The following is an 8,179-nucleotide window of genomic DNA, read 5'->3' as shown; positions in this document are numbered from 1 at the left end:
AGCAGACATTTGACTTCGGATTCTAGCAGGGGGAGCCCGGGTGCTGCCGACTTTTCTAGTGCCCGCGCCAATTCGTTGATATATATGTTGAAGAGGGTGGGGCTTAAGCTGCATCCCTGTCTAACCCCACGACCCTGTGTGAAGAAATGTGTGTGTTTTTTGCCAATTTTAACCGCACACTTGTTGTTTGTGTACATGGATTTTATAATGTCGAATGTTTTACCCCCAACACCACTTTCCATCAGTTTGTATAGCAGACCCTCATGCCAGATTGAGTCGAAGGCTTTTTTGAAATCAACAAAGCATGAGAAGACTTTGCCTTTGTTTTGGTTTGTTTGGTTGTCAATTAGGGTGTGCAGGGTGAATACATGGTCTGTTGTACGATAATTTGGTAAAAAGCCAATTTGACATTTGCTCAGTACATTGTTTTCATTGAGGAAATGTACGAGTCTGCTGTTAATAATAATGCAGAGGATTTTCCCAAGGTTACTGTTGACACATATTCCACGGTAGTTATTGGGGTCAAATTTGTCTCCACTTTTGTGGATTGGGGTGATCAGTCCTTGGTTCCAAATATTGGGGAAGATGCCAGAGCTAAGTATGATGTTAAAGAGTTTTAGTATAGCCAATTGGAATTTGTTGTCTGTATATTTGATATTCTCTCTCTCTCTCTCTTCCCTTGTCTCTCTCTCTTTCTCTCTGTCTCTCTCTTCCTCTCTGACTCTCTCTTTCTCTCTGTCTCTCTCTTCCCCTGTCTCTCTCTGTCTCTTCCTCTCTGTCTCTCTCTTCCCCCCTCTCTCTCTTTCTTCCTCTCTGTCTCACTCTTCCCCTTTCTCTCTCTCTCCTCCTCTCTGTCTCTCTCTCTTCTCTCTCTCTCTTCCTATCTGTCTCTCTCTCTCCCTCTCTGTCTCTCTCTCTCTCTCTCTCTCTCTCTCTCTCTCTCTCTCTTCCTCTCTGTCTCTCTCTTCCCCCTCTCTCTCTCTCTCTTCCTCTCTGTCTCTCTCTTCTCTCTCTCTCTTCCTCTCTGTCTCTCTCTTCCCCTGTCTCTCTCTCTTCCTATCTCTCTCTCTTCCCCCCTCTCTCTCTCTTCCTCTCTGTCTCTCTCTTCCTCTCTGTCTCTCTCTTCCTCTCTCTCTCTCTCTCTCTCTTCCTCTCTGTCTCTCTTTCCTCTCTCTCTCTCTTCCTCTCTGTTTCTCTCTCTTCCTCTCTGTCTCTCTCTCTTCTCTCTCTCTCTCTTCCTCTCTGTCTCTCTCTTCCCCTCTCTCTCTCTCTCTCTTCCCCTCTGTTTCTCTCTTCCCCTCTCGCTCTCTCTCTTCCCCTCTGTCTCTCATCCTCTCTGTCTCTCTCTTCTCTCTCTCTCTTCCTCTCTGTCTCTCTCTCTCTTCTCTCTGTCTCTCTCTTCCCCCCTCTCTCTCTCTTCCCCCCTCTCTCTCTCTCCCCCTCTGTTTCTCTCTTCCCCTCTCGCTCTCTCTCTCTTCCCCTCTGTCTCTCTCTCTCTTCCTCTCTGTCTCTCTCCTCCTCTTTCTCTCTCTTCCTCTCCCTCTGTCTCATTCTCTCCCCCTCTTTCTCTCTCTCTCCCTCTGTCTCATTCTCTCCCTCTCTTTCTCTCTCTCTCCCTCTGTCTCTTTCTCTCTCCCTCTCTTTCTCTCTCTCTCCCTCTGTCTCATTCTCTCCGCCTCTTTCTCCCTCTCTCCCTCTGTCTCATTCTCTCCCCCTCTTTCTCTCTCTCTCCCTCTGTCTCATTCTCTCCCCCTCTTTCTCTCTCTCTCCCTTTTCCTTTCACCTCCTTCCTCCTCCACTCACAGCTGGGTTACTGGGGCTGTTACTCCTCTAAGCCTTGCCCCCTCTTCTTTCATCTCATCTTTTCCCCTCCCCCTGCTCTACTCTCTATTTTCCTTTCCCTCCCATGTGGCTGTGATGTCCTCTGCCCTTTGCTCCTCTCTCCAAACATAGCCTCTTCCTCCTCCTCCTCCTGTCCACTGCTGTGAACTGTGGCTGTGATGTCCCCATAACCATTTCTATTTTAATCATTTAGAAGCACCTCTTATCCACAGTGACTTACAGTGGGTGGTACATGTTTCCTACAAAAAAAGCAGCTATCAGCAAAGTCAGATTTAGTAAGGGGAAAAAAGTAAATTGTAAATGGGGTGGGGGGAATATTTAAGTTACTCTTGGAAGAGGTAGGGTTTCAGATATTTTCAGAAGAAGGGCAGGGGACTCTGCTGTCCTAGCTTCAGGGGGAAGCTGGTGCCACCATTCGGGGTGCCAGGACAGAGTAGAGCTTGGACTGTGCTGAGTGGGAGCTGCTCTCCCGTAGGGGTAGGAGGGCCAAGAGTAGCAGGATGGAGTGCTCCGGTTGGGGTGTAGGTTGTGAGCATTGCCTGATGGTTGGGAGGGGCAGTGCCTCTTGCAGCTCCATAGGGAAGCACCATAGTCTTGTAGTGGATGCAAGCTTTGGCTGGAAGCCAGTGGAGTGTGAGGAAGAGCGGGGTGGGAGAACTTGGGAAGCCAGCGGAGTGTGAGGAGAACTGGGGTGGGAGAACTTGGGAAGCCAGTGGAGTGTGAGGAAGAGTGGGGTGGGAGAACTTGAGAAGCCAGGAGTGTGAGGAAGAGCAGGGTGGGAGAACTTGGTTCTTTGCACTTGGTTCTTCGCCAAGGTTCTTTGCACTCTGTGAGGGGTGGAGTTGTCAACAGTGAATGGCGAGATCTTGGAGCGGGCAGGCCTTTCCCCGGGAGGAAGAGCAGCTCTGTCTTGTTGAGGTTGAGCTTGAGGTGGTGAACCGACATCCAAGCTGAGATATCTGCCAGGCACGCAGAGAGGCTTGTCGCCACCTGAGTGTCAGAAAGGGTGGGAAGGAGAAAAGTAATTGAGTGTCATCCACATAGCAACAATAGGAGAGACTATGTCAGGATAGGACGGAGCCCAGTGACCGGCAGTGCAGAGAGCCTCTGTGACACAGAGAAGAGCAATCACGGTTGAGTGACCCATCTTGGTGAAAGAAGATTGTTCTGAGAGAGATAGTAAGAGAGTTGGTCAGAGACGCTTAAGTGTTTTAGAAAGATGATAAAGAAGGGATACCAATCTGTCGTTTTTAACATCAGAGGAGTCAAGTGTTGGTTTCTTGAGGAGTAGAACAACTCGGGACATTTTGAAGTCAGAGGAGACAGTGGTCAGGGATGAGTTGATGAGGGAAGTGAGGAATGGGAGAAGGTCTCCAGAGATTGTCTGGAGAAGGGAGGAGGGGATGGGGTTGAGCAGGCAGGTTGTCGGGCGGCCGGAGCTCACTAGTAGCATCAATTCGAGGTCAAGGCATAGGGTTGTTCCGTGTGAGTGGGACCAGTGGACTCAATAGGCTGAGTGAATGAGGAGCGGATGTTGTAAACCTTCTTTTCAAAGTGGTTGACAAAGTGGTCCACAGAGAGGGAGTATGGAGGGGGTGGAGGAATAAGGCGGGAGGAGAAGGTGGAAAAGAGTTTCCTGGGGTTAGAGGCAGAAGCTTAACATTTAGAGTGGCTTTAGCAGCAGATACAGAAGAGGAGAAGGTAGAGAGGAGGGTGTGAAGGGATGATAGGTCCTCCAGAAGTTTAGTTTTCCTCCATTTTTGCTCAGCTGCCCTCAGCCCTGTTCTGAAAGCTCGCAATGAGTCACTCAGTCACGGAGAAGGAGGGGAGAGCCGAGCCAGCCTGGTGGAAAAGGGACAGTGTGAGTCATAGGATGCGGAAAGGGACGATAGTAGGATTGAAGGGGAAGAATGGGGAGACAGGAGGGAGAGGGAATTAGCAGAAGGAAGAGATGGTAGGATAGAAGAGGAGAGAGTAGTGGGAGAGAGAGAGAGAAGATTGCGAGGGCGCATGACCATCTGGGTAGGGGCTGAGTGGCTATGGTTGAAGGAAAGGGAGACAGAAAAGGAAACAAAGTAGTGATCAGAGACCTGGAGGGGGGTTACAGTGAGATTAGTAGGAGAACAGAGACCTGGAGGGGGTGACAGTGAGATTAGTAGGAGAACAGAGACCTGGAGGGGGGTTACAGTGAGATTAGTAGGAGAATAGAGACCTGGAGGGGGCTACAGTGAGATTAGTAGGAGAACAGAGACCTGGAGGGGGTTACAGTGAGATTAGTAGGAGAATAGAGACCTGGAGGGGGTTACAGTGAGATTAGTAGGAGAACAGAGACCTGGAGGGGGTTACAGTGAGATTAGTAGGAGAACAGAGACCTGGAGGGGGTTACAGGGAGATTAGTAGGAGAACAGAGACCTGGAGGGGGTGACAGTGAGATTAGTAGGAGAACAGAGACCTGGAGGGGGTGACAGTGAGATTAGTAGGAGAACAGAGACCTGGAGGGGGTTACAGTGAGATTAGTAGGAGAACAGAGACCTGGAGGGGGTTACAGTGAGATTAGTAGGAGAACAGAGACCTGGAGGGGGTTACAGTGAGATTAGTAGGAGAACAGAGACCTGGAGGGGGTTACAGTGAGATTAGTAGGAGAACAGAGACCTGGAGGGGGTTACAGGGAGATTAGTAGGAGAACAGAGACCTGGAGGGGGTGACAGTGAGATTAGTAGGAGAACAGAGACCTGGAAGGGGTTACAGTGAGATTAGTAGGAGAATAGAGACCTGGAGGGGGTTACAGTGAGATTAGTAGGAGAACAGAGACCTGGAGGGGGTTACAGTGAGATTAGTAGGAGAACAGAGACCTGGAGGGGGTTACAGGGAGATTAGTAGGAGAACAGAGACCTGGAGGGGGTGACAGTGAGATTAGTAGGAGAACAGAGACCTGGAGGGGGTGACAGTGAGATTAGTAGGAGAACAGAGACCTGGAGGGGGTTACAGTGAGATTAGTAGGAGAACAGAGACCTGGAGGGGGTTACAGTGAGATTAGTAGGAGAACAGAGACCTGGAGGGGGGTCACAGTAAGATTAGTAGGAGAACAGAGACCTGGAGGGGGTTACAGTGAGATTAGTAGGAGAACAGAGACCTAGAGAGGGGTTACAGGGAGATTAGTAGGAGAACAGAGACCTGGAGGGGGTGACAGTGAGATTAGTAGGAGAACAGAGACCTGGAGGGGGTGACAGTGAGATTAGTAGGAGAACAGAGACCTGGAGGGGGTTACAGTGAGATTAGTAGGAGAACAGAGGCCTGGAGGGGGAGGGGGTTACAGTGAGATTAGTAGGAGAACAGAGACCTGGAGGGGAGTTACAGGGAGATTAGTCGGAGAACAGAGACCTGGATGAGGTTACAGTGAGATTAGTAGGAGAACAGAGACCTGGAGGGTGTTACAGGGAGATTAGTCGGAGAACAGAGACCTGGATGAGGTTACAGTGAGATTAGTAGGAGAACAGAGGCCTGGAGGGGTGGTTACAGGGAGATTAGTAGGAGAACAGATACCTGGAGAGGGGTTACAGTGAGATTAGTAGGAGAACAGAGACCCGGAGGGGGGTTCACAGTGAGATTAGTAGGAGAACAGAGACCCGGAGGGGGGTTCACAGTGAGATTAGTAGGAGAACAGAGACCCGGAGGGGGGTTCACAGTGAGATTAGTAGGAGAACAGAGACCTGGAGGGGGTTACAGTGAGATTAGTAGGAGAACAGAGACCTGGAGGGGGTTACAGTGAGATTAGTAGGAGAACAGAGACCTGGAGGGGGTTACAGTGAGATTAGTCAATATGCAGGGGTCTGAGGTAATAACATGACTATATACAGGGAGTACCAGTACTGAGTCAATATGCAGGGGTCTGAGGTAATAACATAACTATATACAGGGAGTACCAGTACTGAGTCAATATGCAGGGGTCTGAGGTCATAACATGACTATATGCCAGTGGTTGAAAAAGTAGTCAATTGTCATTCTTCAAATCTAATTTTATTTGTCACATGCAGCGAATACAACAGGTGTAGTAGACCTGACAGTGAAATGCTGAATACAACAGGTGTAGTAGACCTGAGAGTGAAATGCTGAATACAACAGGTGTAGTAGACCTTACAGTGAAACGCTGAATTACAACATGTGTAGTAGACCTGACAGTGAAATGCTGAATACAACTGGTGTAGTAGACCTGACAGTGAAATGCTGAATACAACAGGTGTAGTAGACCTTACAGTGAAATGCTGAATACAACTGGTGTAGGTAGACCTTACAGTGAAATGCTGAATACAACAGGTGTAGTAGACCTCACAGTGAAATGCTGAATACAACAGGTGTAGTAGACCTTACAGTGAAATGCTGAATACAACAGGTGTAGTAGACCTCACAGTGAAATGCTGAATACAACAGGTGTAGTAGACCTTACAGTGAAATGCTGAATACAACAGGTGTAGTAGACCTTACAGTGAAATGCTGAATACAACAGGTGTAGTAGACCTCACAGTGAAATGCTGAATACAACAGGTGTAGTAGACCTTACAGTGAAATGCTGAATACAACAGGTGTAGTAGACCTTACAGTGAAATGCTGAATACAACAGGTGTAGTAGACCTTACAGTGAAATGCTGAATACAACAGGTGTAGTAGAGCTTACAGTGAAATGCTGAATACAACAGGTGTAGTAGACCTCACAGTGAAATGCTGAATACAACAGGTGTAGTAGACCTCACAGTGAAATGCTGAATACAACAGGTATAGTAGACCTTACAGTGAAATGCTGAATACAACAGGTGTAGTAGACCTTACAGTGAAATGCTGAATACAACAGGTGTAGTAGACCTTACAGTGAAATGCTGAATACAACAGGTGTAGTCGACCTCACAGTGAAATGCTGAATACAACAGGTGTAGTAGACCTTGCAGTGAAATGCTGAATACAACAGGTGTAGTAGACCTCACAGTGAAATGCTGAATACAACAGGTATAGTAGACCTCACAGTGAAATGCTGAATACAACAGGTGTAGTAGACCTTACAGTGAAATGCTGAATACAACAGGTGTAGTAGACCTTACAGTGAAATGCTGAATACAACAGGTGTAGTAGACCTTACAGTGAAATGCTGAATACAACAGGTGTAGTAGACCTTACAGTGAAATGCTGAATAAAATCAGGTGTAGTAGACCTCACAGTGAAATGCTGAATACAACAGGTGTAGTAGACCTCACAGTGAAATGCTGAATACAACAGGTGTAGTAGACCTCACAGTGAAATGCTGAATACAACAGGTATAGTAGACCTCACAGTGAAATGCTGAATACAACAGGTGTAGTAGACCTTACAGTGAAATGCTGAATACAACAGGTGTAGTAGACCTTACAGTGAAATGCTGAATACAACAGGTGTAGTAGACCTTACAGTGAAATGCTGAATACAACAGGTGTAGTAGACCTTACAGTGAAATGCTGAATACAACAGGTATAGTAGACCTCACAGTGAAATGCTGAATACAACAGGTGTAGTAGACCTTACAGTGAAATGCTGAATACAACAGGTGTAGTAGACCTTACAGTGAAATGCTGAATACAACAGGTGTAGTAGACCTTACAGTGAAATGCTGAATACAACAGGTGTAGTAGACCTTACAGTGAAATGCTGAATACAACAGGTGTAGTAGACCTCACAGTGAAATGCTGAATACAACAGGTGTAGTAGACCTCACAGTGAAATGCTGAATACAACAGGTATAGTAGACCTCACATTGAAATGCTGAATACAACAGGTGTAGTAGACCTTACAGTGAAATGCTGAATACAACAGGTGTAGTAGACCTTACAGTGAAATGCTGAATACAACAGGTGTAGTAGACCTTACAGTGAAATGCTGAATAAAATCAGGTGTAGTAGACCTCACAGTGAAATGCTGAATACAACAGGTGTAGTAGACCTCACAGTGAAATGCTGAATACAACAGGTGTAGTAGACCTCACAGTGAAATGCTGAATACAACAGGTATAGTAGACCTCACAGTGAAATGCTGAATACAACAGGTGTAGTAGACCTTACAGTGAAATGCTGAATACAACAGGTGTAGTAGACCTTACAGTGAAATGCTGAATACAACAGGTGTAGTAGACCTTACAGTGAAATGCTGAATACAACAGGTGTAGTAGACCTTACAGTGAAATGCTGAATACAACAGGTGTAGTAGACCTCACAGTGAAATGCTGAATACAACAGGTGTAGTAGACCTCACAGTGAAATGCTGAATACAACAGGTATAGTAGACCTCACATTGAAATGCTGAATACAACAGGTGTAGT

This window comes from Oncorhynchus clarkii, chromosome 7, assembly GCF_045791955.1.
Source record: "Oncorhynchus clarkii lewisi isolate Uvic-CL-2024 chromosome 7, UVic_Ocla_1.0, whole genome shotgun sequence".
Lineage (NCBI taxonomy): Eukaryota > Metazoa > Chordata > Actinopteri > Salmoniformes > Salmonidae > Oncorhynchus > Oncorhynchus clarkii.
This window is presented reverse-complemented; position numbering follows the sequence as displayed.